Source organism: Falco cherrug, chromosome 5, assembly GCF_023634085.1.
Source record: "Falco cherrug isolate bFalChe1 chromosome 5, bFalChe1.pri, whole genome shotgun sequence".
Lineage (NCBI taxonomy): Eukaryota > Metazoa > Chordata > Aves > Falconiformes > Falconidae > Falco > Falco cherrug.
In genome coordinates, this window is record NC_073701.1 from 57423774 (window position 1) to 57436769 (window position 12996).

At 37.1% G+C, this 12996-nt stretch overlaps 1 protein-coding gene across 9 annotated transcripts in view; it reads left to right on the forward strand.

Moving 5' to 3' along the window:
* The window catches only part of CNOT2 (CCR4-NOT transcription complex subunit 2), a 91520-nt gene that overhangs the window by 36125 nt on the left and 42399 nt on the right, over nt 1-12996 (forward strand). The window lies entirely within an intron of this gene.

Consider the following 12996-nt stretch of genomic DNA (forward strand, 5'->3'; position numbering starts at 1 on the left):
CTAATAGAGTGGTGGCAAAGTGTGTTTCTCTTCAGTCTCCCATGTAGTGCTTGAAAGAGGCTGAGATCTGAGCAGCCTGTAGCGTGGCATTACGGTTCCCTACAGAGGTGAAGGCTCAACTTTGCAAGCTGACATTTAAAATGCAGCAAATGGAGTGAGTATGTAGACTCGTACCAGGACTTTGGGAAGTTGCAGTTCAGTATCCTCAGTATCAGGAAGACAAAAGCTGTCCTGACTTAATTGTTGTGGTGAGGAAGGCAGGTGACTGCTCTGGTTTACTGAATTTATTTATTCTGAACCAGGCAGTAGGATCACTTCTTAAAGCCAGAAATCCTTGAGACAGATGCAGACACCAGGGCATGAGGAGTAAGGACTGGTATAGCTTAAGTGTTCCTACCCATGTGATTCAGGAGTGGCAGTGCAGCCCTACTTACTCAGATTTAGAGTAGATCTCATGCTTTTTGAAGCAGTACCAGACAGACCTGTTTTCAGATGAAAAGTAATTCGTTTATTGAGAGTAATTTTCAGCTCTGTTCTTTTTGAAGTATTGAAATGGGTTTGTCTGGTAAAATAAACCTGCTTTGGTTGTGTATTCTTCTATCTGCGTTGTCTCTTTTCCAGTCTCTAGCACTTTTGATACCAAGAAATATTACAGAAACCTCTCACAGAAGTCTATACCTAATGTGTGGTTTGCTTCCCTTAAAAGTAGGTATTTTAGAACAGAACTTGGAACAGAAGGATGCTTTCGTGAGAATGTTTTCGGATGTGGATTTTTGTTTGTATTAAATCCTTGAGAACAGGTTTGTTGCTTTGAACAAGAATGAAGTAGTTACATTTCAGAGACCCTGATTTAAAGGATATGTCAGTCTCTATGAGCATATATGAGGGGGAGGGAACAAACTAAAGATCTCCTTTAATATTAAGCGTAAGACCAATTATAGAAGCCAGTAATCTTTACAGAAAGAAACTGCAGAAACTTTTTAGAGAACAGCATGCATGCTCTCTTCCTGATGAGAAGAAATCAGGAAGCATCAATACAGAGCAAAAAAATTAGATAAGCAATGTTGGATGTTCCCAGAGGGACTTCTGTTTTATTTTTTATTAGGCTAAGCCCCACCTTTTCTTTCTTAGCAGTTTGTCATATCACTATAAATAATTGAGATTTGAAGTAATTTTTCCTCTGAAATTTATCAGAACTGTGATAGGGAAGCTGTTAAGCTGGAAAACAGTTGTAGAAGGAGGAAAACAGAACTGACCAAGGATGCACTTTCTACCCAGAAAGTAAAAAGCCTAAACAGTTTCATTTCAGTCTTTTGTCAGTTAATTGGACTATAGACTTCACAGGAAGCCCAGAAAAATGAATACACAGTGGATGCTGAGAACACTTTAAAAGCTCACAGAGCCTCAGCATACTGAAAGTCTTCATAGAATTACTGTGTTCCTAAATAACCTGAAACATAGAAACTTTTAAAGTACTCTTTTAAAAAGTTGGTCCTTTAAAGCAAAATCTACAGCTCTTCAGTTTTATCTGCTTAACTAGGACTGTGCATGCCCAAAGCAGCTAAGCATTTAATTTAAAGTTTACCAAATCAAAATAAAAAGCCTCTTCAAATCACACAACTTTTCTCTGTATGTTCTTTGTGGCTTGCTGACAGATTCTTTTCCTTTGGCATTCCTGTTATACTATGTGAATCATAAATTAACAAGCATTGGTCAATATTTTGTTTTTTTCAATGGAAATTTTAGACTGAGGGTTAACTCTTGATGTGACATGAAAAGCATAAGGGTAACGGTACTTTAGGTCTTTTAGGATCCGTGGGTTTATTGGGTTTTTGCTGCTGTTCTTTCCCAATGAAAAAGCAGTTGAGCAGATAAAGGAAAATAGCGCACGCAGGTGCTGCATGGCAACTGGCACCCTGTTGAGTGAAAGTGGGGTAGTTTGTGGTTGCTGCCCTCAGCTGTGTTCCTCCTCCTGTCCCAGAGGTGATTGTACCTGCTGTAGGGATGGTTAGACAGGGTATGTAGCAAATCCTGTGTGAATTTCAGTATACTCTACCAGGAGTAAATTGCTGGTGCTTCAGTTGCTACTTGTGTTCTGCAGCTTGTCAGCAGACCCCAAGGAAAGGGGCATGATGGAAGAATTTAAGCTGGTAGCAGTATTGGCCACCCTAGTTCAATCCACCACCGCATGTATTCAGTTACATATTATACTTGGTTAATGGTATTGTCCATCATTCAAGGAAGGATTCATCTTGCTGATAAAGTGAATTTGGACAACAGAGTGCTTGCTGTTCTTCATTTCCTAGTACCTTGATCTTCAGTTTCTTGGCTGTTAAAAGTACTGTAAATTGGGGCTATTATGTTGTCCTACCCCTGTGGTGTGGTGTAACCATGTAGTGAAGCCAAGCAAAACCAAGGAGCTAACTGGCTGGAAATTTAACAAGCCAGCCAAGAGCAAGACTGTGACAGTAGACTTTGCTGCTGTGAAACCCTATGCCTTCTGAAAATCCTGCTCGGTGATGATTCACACTGCAGTGAATATTTCAGTTAAAAAAAAAAACCAAAAAAACCAAAACACCAAAAAAACCCCAGGTGACACCCCCACCCCCCCAACCAACCAAAACCCAAAAAACTTCTTCCTATGCAGGACCTTAATTGTCCGATGAATATGTAGAAGGCTTTTCTCTGTCATTCCAAAATCCAAACCACTGGCTTCTTGTCAGATTTTTTAAATGTCGTCTGTAGTGGATCACAATTATTTGTTTGTATTCCTCCCTCCCGGTAACTGATTTGGTGTCACTTTTAAACTAATTTTAGAGTATCCTAAACAACCTTCCTATTCTTAAAGAACAGTTTGAGTCTTACGTAAACTGCTGTCTACCAACTATCAGTAGTATATTTGGTTTCCTTGTTCTGCTTCAAGGGTTTTATCAGGTATTTAGTTTGAGTCATCTGGACCTTTCTTTTCAGCTGCCAAACAAAATTCTCCTCACTACTTCAGAAGCAGTGAGTGCTAATGGGTCCTTCCAGGAATCTTTAATTTTGGAGGCAAATGGTTTGTCTGCAGTAAATTTGCTTGGTAACTATTTAAGTTCAGATTCCTACAAATTCATAATTTTTTTTGGCTCAATTTTTTCTGCATTTCACTTAGATGTGGGTGATCCAACAATCTCTTTATTTTGTTAATAAGTAGAAAGCTTTTAATGCAAGATATATAACCAGTCACTATATGAAATACTTTTTTTTTTTTTTACTCTTTTATTCTTACCTGTATACATTAAAATTATTGCTGTTTCTAAACTAGCTTTTTGAAGGTAAATTCTGGACAGAACTAGAAAAAACATACTTTTCAGGTGCATGGCTACGTTTTGGAAGTTGTGAATTGTGCACAGTGCTGCCTTATGGGCTGTTCATGTACGCTGCCTCCAGGAATGTTTTTCTTTGTAGTAATAAGCATTTTGATAACTTCCCTTTTAAAAAGAGGGGAAGAACTTAATAAACATAGTAAAGAATACATTTATGTAACAGCACAGTGAAAAAGCTTATGGCACCACATAGATTCAGAAACCATATTTAAAAAATGACAGTAATGAAAGGAGATCAAATACAAAGAATGCTTCAGTATTTGTAAGTGCTTTTGCCGTTTGTAGTTTTTGAGCTGATTACTGTAGACTTCCTGTCACTGAAAGAGAGCAGCACTATGTGGGTGATACTTTATTTAATTTAGGGATAGTTACAAATGTATGTAATGTGTAACTGCCTCTAGTTATGCAGTATACAGTTCATGATTAAATGTATCGCTCTTTGTATTGTCAACCAGCCTGATGCTCAAAGAAAGACATATCCATGCCTTTAGAGTATTCATTTGGATTTTGGAAATGTGGTAAAGGAATTAATCTTTCTCTGTCTTTTGTGAACAAGATTTAGTGCTGGAACAATGTGTCTTTTTAAAAGCAAAACTTTTAACAGTCCTGCTTCATGTTCAAGATTGTGCAGGGTGGGGAAGGGATTGTATCATTCAAGAAGCAAGACCTTCTTCCAGGACTTCTATGACCCTGAAAAGACATGAAAGAATTTGGCATCAGATTGTGGTGTAATGATTTCAATCCTTGTAATTTCCCTGTCTGAAATCCTGGTGAAGTGGGTAGAGACTGAAATAGATTTAAGCGTTTTGCTATTGCAACTCTAGATGAAAGCACAGTAATGGTGCTGGTCAGGATAACTTGAATCTTACAGTGTCAGCTGTAGGAAAACTAGAAGTTGAGATCTTGCATTTGCAAGCAGTTCACCTACTACAAAACTTTCAGTATGAGCAACACTATATACATTACCTGAAGGAAGAGTAGGCCTGTTTTCAGTAAAAATACTCTTTATTTTTTAATGAGAACAGAATAATGGGAAGTAATCCCCTGTTGCTTGTTTTACCAGGCTGTTGAGGTGCTAAACGTTGCTGTCCTGTCTTGGAGCTCTAAATACATGTGACTGTTTTCTGAGAAACTGTGAGGAAGGTATGAGATGGAAGGGACCATTCCATGCCTGGGACTTGGGCCAGGTCTAAGCAACACTTGCAGTCTGAGCTTAGGCTGCCAATTTGAGGTAGCTCTGTTTTAAAATGTTGTAGCGTAATGTCTGTCACTTCAAAGGGGAATTGTGTTAAAATGAAAAATGACATGTTATTTCAGTTTCTGATATGTGAACAAAGTTTACAGTACATATTGAGCCAAAGTTTTACATTGTGGGAGTCTGACTGAAGTCCACCTGCTCAGATGGGAGAGTACATAGCTAGATTAATTTTTTTGACAACCTTAATGGAGAACAGAATGATTGAAGAGGTTTAAATTAAATGTGGAAGATCAGTAAAGTGGAAAGGCATAATAGGTGCATTTACTGCTTCCTTAATTTTACATGATTGTATTTGTGGTAGCATAGTAGGGATCTGGGAGCCTGTAATTTATCTTTTCCAATGTGGTATAGAATCTAACTCTGGAAATTCTTTATTAACATCAATTAACACTTACATAATAAAAAAAAAATCAGTAAAGAATTGCAGTTCGGCAATTTAAAGTCTTAAATAATTCATTATCTTTAAAAAACATAATTACTGAATTTATTTCAGATTGGTTGTGTCCTTGTTCTTTAGATATGATGTAAAAACATCAAAGTTGTTTTGTCGTACTTTATTTTATGGCTGAACACGGTACAGCTATAATCACAGTATAGCCTGGCTGTATAGTCAGGTTACAAGAAACAGGCCTGGAATATTTTAAGAAACATGCTTCCTAAAGCATCTTAAGGATTTAATTTAAAAAAATAATAAACAAGTAACCAAAGAATTGAAATCTTCAATTTTAACTTTGCATTTTTGCATTTGCCCTGAAGAGTCACAGACTCAGAAGGGTATAATTATGTCCTAGGAGGATACGCTAAGAAGCCATACACAAATTTAACTTTAACCTGTCTGTGCTCTTGGGAAATGTTTCTGCATTTGCAGAATATACTGTTAGTCTGGAGGAGAGTCACTGAGAAGCAAGTATATTACCAGTAAGTCGTCGCAGCTCGTAAATATTTCTTTCTCTTCAAGGATTAAATATATTAAATATACTTATTGTTTTGAATCTTCCAGTTGTATTTTAAAGTAAGACAAGGTGTTTGATGGGCTGTGTGTTCAGAATGAGTTTTTTGGCAAGAATATTCTCAGCTATTTCTATTTTTAGAATACCTCTAGAAAAAAAAGAAGCAGCTCAAACCAAAAAGAACCTTGTATTTCCTAAAATTCAACATAAAGTAAAAATAGTGTTGTTACCTCTTTCTTGAGGATACTTCAAACAAATAAATGGTCAGCGGCTTACATTAAATAAATACTTTATTTGTGAATGTACTGGTAGATAAAACTTTAAAAATTAGTTGTGCTCTTTTTCAGTTGTCTTCTATCTTGTGATCCCTAAACAAAAAAAACCTCCAACCCAACAGCATGCCTTTTTTTCTTCTGGCAAAAGCTAGAGTAGAAATGGGCCTAGTTCTGATTTATTTAATGTCAACAAACTCTGTCTGAGTAATGAAAGAAAGAAAATAAATTCCTGTTGCTACTCTATTAATCATGATCTGCATCTGACTGTATAGTGCTTAACTGCAGGAAATGCTTGGGAAACAAGGGCTTATTTAAAATACAATGTTTCAGATTAACAAAACATGAAAGTTTGGCCATGTCCAGGAAGGAATAGATAGGCAATGCTGCCGTCTTAAAAAGTTAGTGAAATTGGTTGTTTTCTTTTTTTTTCCTCCTTTTTTTTTTTTTTTTTTTAACGTAACTGCCATATTGCTGGAAAGAGGAGCATGTTCAGAATCGGGATGGAAAAGTCCCAGCTGGAGCAATGATTACCCTTTTAGTTGAAGCATAGAGGCAGAAATCTGGCCTCCTGAATTTTGTTCACAGAAAGTGAATAAAAAGTCAGAAGAGTCCTTTTCTTTAATTTTGCATCTTTTATTCTTCTCCCACAATGGAAGAGATTTGACATGATGAAACCAGCTAAATCCTGAGATCATGAACCAAATTTGGATTACTTCAAAGTAGTTTGGTTTCCCCCCCCCCCGCCTCTGTTTATAAGCTTTATCTCCCTGTCTGATACATAGTGCAAAAGTTTTTACATGGTGAATGAACTAACAAAAGATAGTGTCCAGTGAGCAGGTACAGCCTACCCAAGGCTTAATATTTTACAGAAGTACAGATCTAGAAAGCTTATCAATGGGCATTTCTGGCTTCAACTGAATTGGGTGTATAGGAACTGTTAAGAAATACTACTTTGAAGAGTGTGTAAGGTAATGACTCTACAGAGAAAGCTGGAGGACACTTAGCAGATGAAACGATTTTAGCTTGGCTCAGATGTGCTATAAGGGACCACATCAAGATTGAGAGGAAGGGAAAAACCACTCTCTAAGTGATAGACCGCACATGTGGTGATCTTGCTTGTTCACTGACAAGTGTATCGACACCATTCTTCTAATGCTGCTTGAGAGTTGCTTCTTAGCTCCACTATCAGCAACCATCTTCCCTTGCTTGTGACGCCCAGCTGACCTTCATGTTTACTCATCCACTCCCATCCCCATGCTACCACCCCCTGCCCTGCCAGTATCGCTGCTGCTGGTGATCTTCAATTTTTCATCCCTTGGAGGGATAAAGCCTCCCTAAAACCTTTTGGAGTGTTGTTTTCTCTTTCCTTGCCACTGGCTTTCCCTGTAAAAGTTTCTGATTTGGCAACTGCAAGAGATTCAGCAGAGGTTTTGAAGCAGTGGGATGCAGTTTACATGTGAATTAAAAGGCTTTAAATTGTACAAAGTGAGTAAGATGTTTGGCTATCAGTACACAAGCTATTGTTTTAGTGTGCCACTTTTATTTAAGGCTATTTTGTTTCAACTGTCTTACCCTTTAGGAGGCTTAGGCATATACGTTTTTGTTCTTTTAATTATCATGTCATGCTAGAGTGGTGTGCTGTAGAGGAATGAAGCTGGGTTAATTAGCATTGGTAATATACAGCTGTGGGCTGGCTTCAGGGGCGGTGGGTTGGCTGATGTAGACAAGGTGCAGCTGTGGCTGGTTAAGTTAAGAGGTTGGGCAGCCAATGAAGAGGGAGCAGCCAAGGAAGAGAGGTGGAAGAAGCAGAGAAAAGAAAGGAGAGAGAATGAGCACCCTGGGTGAGGCGAGACCAGGAAAAGGCAGCAGAGGGACTAGCATGAAGAGTATGCTGGTGTGAGATGGTAAAAGACCTTGTTTCAGCTCGATAGTTTTGCTAGTGCTGTGACAGTGTGCAACTAAATGTGTAGATGTTTTAAAAAGAGGGAGTGTAATGAACCTTGCAGATAAATTTGTTGTGAAGTACCAAAAAGCAAGACCCTTTGTTTGCAATGATGTTGGTAATCAAATACCTATCTGTCCTCCAAGTGGGCAAATGATTTTCCTCGCTTTCAGTAAGTGGTAGCACAAGTTGGCTTGCGGAACAGGTAAGGACTCTTTCTTGGGAGAACGATAAGCTGTTAGCATACTAGTTACAATGGCCATAATTCAGGAAAATGGTTACCATCGTATTTCATTGTAAAATAAGGTTTGCATGTTACTCCACCCAGGGTTTTATTTTGTTTTTATAACTTCTTAGGGGACTCATCAGCATAAAACGTTTCTGAGATGCTCCTTATTAATGAAACCTTTATGTAATTTCTTTGATAATGAGAGCAATTATCTCTGCTTCACAAATGGGACCTTAGTAAGAGTAATTGGCTGGCTTGGACCACATCAGGACCTGGTTTGTTTTCCAGCTTAAGCTCTGTCAGTCCGTATGTGCATCATCTGAGTTGTCTGTCATTTGTGGAAAAAGGCGTTGAGTAGGTGGGAGTGATACAAGCATCAGAGGTGGCAAAGTATGTCATGTTGATATTGAAGCTGTAATGCTTGGTAGAGAAGAAGTATTTTAGCATAGCGTGTCTCTTGATTGTGAAGCTGAAGTCCCACGTACATAATCTTACTTAGTTAACATCCTGTTCTAATTGCTGTTAAAAAAAATGTTTTGTATGTGATGACTATTGAATACCAGTGAAGAATGACAACCTGTTAAAAGTTTTTTCTCCCCACCCCCCAAGTGTTTTGAGCTTTTCATCAAAAATCTTACTACTTTGCATTTTTAACATATCTGTCCAGTCTAGGGATTCTATGAATTAAAATGCTAGAGTTCTAAACCTGGTTTACTGCCTGTCTGATTATCGCTTAACCTACTTAATTCTCTTTATAGGAGCTCATTTATGTCCCTTGAGGATCTTTTCTCTGCCATGTTTCCACAGACATATCACAGAACATATACTAGTATAAAACAGCTGTCCTGTTTGGTGCGTTCTAGCAGAGGGGGAGTACAGTAAAGAGCGAGTTGAAGAGTACTCTTGACAGCAGACTGGCTTTTCCCTGTTGAAATCCCCTTATCCAGATTGCAACAGCTTTTTCAGGCTGAAACTTGATGTTCCCTATATCTGCTTTGTTGTCTTGGCACCCCTCCTTGAGCTTTCAGCTGAAGTTACTTCTGTTATAACTAGTTGTATGACTTCATACAGAAATCGGTTTGTAGGAAGTGCAGATTTCTTTAACTGTTGGCTTTTTTGTCACTATCTATTTTGCCTCTGTGAGAAATGCACAAAATCTGTCACAGTTCTAAGTCTTTGAGAACAATTTGCATGTGCTTAGTATAGTGTTATTTTATGGGCTTATTTCTCCAGTTACCTGATCCGGCTTTCAGACTGCACATACGTCATGTGAGTTTGGCCGTATGCACAATTTACTGCAGCAGGATTCTGCTGAAAACAGAAATTACATTTTTATCAATTTGCTCCAAGTATGGCAATGTTTAAGAAAATACCAAATTCCAACTTCTTTCTCTGGGGACTGTAGGGAATTACAGGATTCTGTTATTTCTGAAGAACTTAGTGGATTTGCTGATATTCTAATATTTTAAAGCTGGGTTTTACCATTGTATATGCCCTATTAAGGAACTCTCTAGACTACATCTGAGTAGATCTAGAATTCCTAACTGAGTAAAGTGCCTTTTTATGTTATAAAAAAAAACACAGCGGAGAGCAACAAAGAAGGCAGTCTCAGGCATGAAACTGGAGATAAAATTCAAATAGATAAACTTGCTGAATTAAAGGATATCTTACTCTAATTTGTTATGGAAGGGTGATTTCTGAAACACAGCAAGACTTGTTTTGTCTACAGCAAAATACTCAAAAGTAGTAATGCAGTCCATGTGACAAACTGCAATGTTGTTCAATTGAAAAACCAATTTCTATTTAAAACTGCAAGTATTTTTCCACCAGTGCATTTATGAACTACCTAATGGAATGAGTCAAAGGTTATCAAACAAAAGAAGGTAGGAACTTGTCATTTTGGTATCTTCCAATGGCAGTTTTCCTTATGGTTGAGGTGCAAAATGGTGGAGAGAAACTCACAGAATTAACTTGTGAGGAGCCAGAAGTGCCACTGTAGTAATAAGTTTATCATGAGAATATTTAAAACAACTTTCATTCCAGAATGGAATTTTGTTTTTCGCTTATTTATTTACAAACTTCACAGCTGAATTTTTCTAAGACTGACCCATTTCCATGTTAACCATATACCAGTTTTCACAGACAGATTTACTGTAATAGTTACTAGAAATGCAAGTTTACCCATCTGTTGTTTTATGTGCTTCTTCGCTTCTTTTTGGGTTTTATTTTGTTTTCCCATGACAGTGTAGGTACTTCAGAAGCATGTTTGGGTTTTGAACTTAATTTTGGTTAAGCCTGACTTCTTAGCATAACTGATTTCTTTGATGGTATTCCCAGAAGACAATCAGTGAATAATGTGATGCACAGGTAGTATATATTTAGCTGATAGTTGTCTTGATGGATCATCAACTGAGAACATACTTTAAAAGTTACTTTTTGTTTACAAATTGAACTAGTTTCTTTTTTTAAAAAAATATGGCTGAGGAATGTCTTAAGTAGGTAACAGAAGCATGCCAGTACATCATTTCTTTTCAAGATTCTTGCTGCTGTTCACTGCATTCCTACTTAAAATAGCATTGAATTTAAAAGTATGAGCCAGCATATTGCCCCCTAAAGTTACTGACACAATTGTCACTTCTTTCTAAAATACAATCATCTTTCATGATGAAACCTTAAGAGTTGAGGAGCATTGCACAGGCAAGTATATACCGTTTTAAAACAGTAAGTCAGAAATGCTGTTAAATCTAGAACTACTCTTAGTCTTGAATGGATTGTAAATACTACAAATGAATGGAAACATCAACAAGAGAGAAAGGGGCTAAATATACTTGCATTTTAGATAGGCTCTTGAATGTGATACATTGGTTTTGATGTGTTTTTTTTTTCTTATTACTGACTAAATAGTATTTGTAATATCAGACAAGTGATAGTTGTTCTTGACTGACAGAATTCTTAAACCATGTCTTTGACAGATAATCCAGCTGTGTGTTTTACAGTATGTGTGTGGGTATGCGTATGTGCAGGTCTTGTGACATCATTGCCCTGTCTATGAAGGAGATGCTTCTGCATCTCTTCAGGTCACATCACTAAATAAGGTTGAATGTACCTGGCATATTCTTGGTTTCTCCCCACAGCTGCTCCAGATGGAGTGCTACTTCATCTGCTCTTCTGGTCACTTTTGCAGATCCCTTGCTGCCTTTCTCATCTTTGAAATGTCTGTCTTGTGTGTGTTTGGATTTTGTTGAATGGCGTGTCCAAAGATTATTTCCTGAGTACATTCCACTGATCATACCCATAAGAGACATCCACGCAGCTTACTGCATAGTTATATCCCCAGCCACTGTTGATTTGTCATATCATCCAAATCTTGTGCTTGTGATTAACAGGAGTAGAACCTATGGGAATCTACCCCAGGATGGGCATGGTGTCAACCATCTTATGAAACCAAATGGAGCTTCTTGTAATCTCAATTTTCAAGTTTAACTTAAGTAATTTCAATGTTGGTTTATTTTTATTTTAATGTAGGATAGCTTTTCTTATTTCTTCTGTGCTGTTTTATTTCAGGAATGTTTTGAAATATTAATCTCATAATAGTTAAGGATGGTTAAAGGATTAAACCAGCCTGTAGATCTTGGTCAGGAGAGTTTCCGTGGTTTGTTTGATGTTAGGGACTGCAGTTTCCTGACACAGTTTGCATGCAGCAGAGATTTACAGTTCTAGTGTAGCTTTTGCAAACATCATTATACTTTATAGGACACTTGAAAAATTTTACCTTGTAGATGGCCATTCTTGAGAATACAAGTGGAAGATGGTCTAAAATCATAACTGTATGTTATTTATTTCTTTCATACTCAAAATTTTTGTCTGGAGTTCCTGCATAGAAGCTGCTATGCATCTTGTTTGTCGTATTTCATTTTTGTAAGGAAAGGCCATACGATGTTTTAAGGAGACTGGTTGTATGTTGAACTACTTTGAGACTTGACATAAGTCTGTAAATCAGATACTTGCTTTATGGCGGTTGTTCTCTACAGTGCTCTGTGAATTTTGAAATAATTTATGAACCATATGACACAAATACAATGAGATTATTCTAAAGACTATCCAACCTTCAGGTTTTTTTGGTAGATTTGTGCCTCATAGTGTGGTGGTCTTCATTTTAGTCTGCCATATAAAGAATGTAAAGCTAGTTGTTAAAAATTGACAGAACACCTATTTTACTATTGTATTCTTACAGTGAGTACAAATCTGTGCCAGTATTAAGCTTATCAAGGAAAAAGACTTTTTAACAAAAAAGAAATATAGTGAAATGTACTGTTTTCCATGTTTATATACTGTTAATACTAGAAAGTTGTTGCTTGAAAGGCTACCGTATCATAAGTGCATAGTATACTGTTAGAACTTATCAGTCACCTTGGAGAAATGAAGTGACTCATTGTGAAATGAAATGAGGGAACAAAGGATCTTAACTTCTAGTTTTATTTTGTCTTTCATTCTGAAAATAAAATATATGTATTTGTACCTCTGTGCTTTTCATGGTGTCTTTTAATAGCTGTACTTTATCACTCAAGGGTTGGGATTTTGCATCTAGTGAGTTGGTAGTATATATATTCTATTGTATATTAGTTCCAGTTTGGGCCAAATAGGAATTATCTTTGACACTGAGAGATAGGATCATAAAGAATGGCGGTTTTTACTGTAAATTGAGTTTATGCTATCTTTTACCAGCTGATGAAGTTCCAACTTCTATATTTTTGACTTAAATTGCAGGCTGATTTGGTGGTTACCAACATGTGGTTTCTGGTAGTCACTTACTTTTTGAGACACTCACTTCTCACTGAACTGCTCATTAAAGGTCACTTTTGTAGATACTTTGGATATTCAAGTATGTTGCCTTATGTGAAAACATTGATTTGTAACAGAAGAGAAATGGAATGAAGTGCTAACCTTGCTTACTAAAGACTTAAACAGCAACATCAG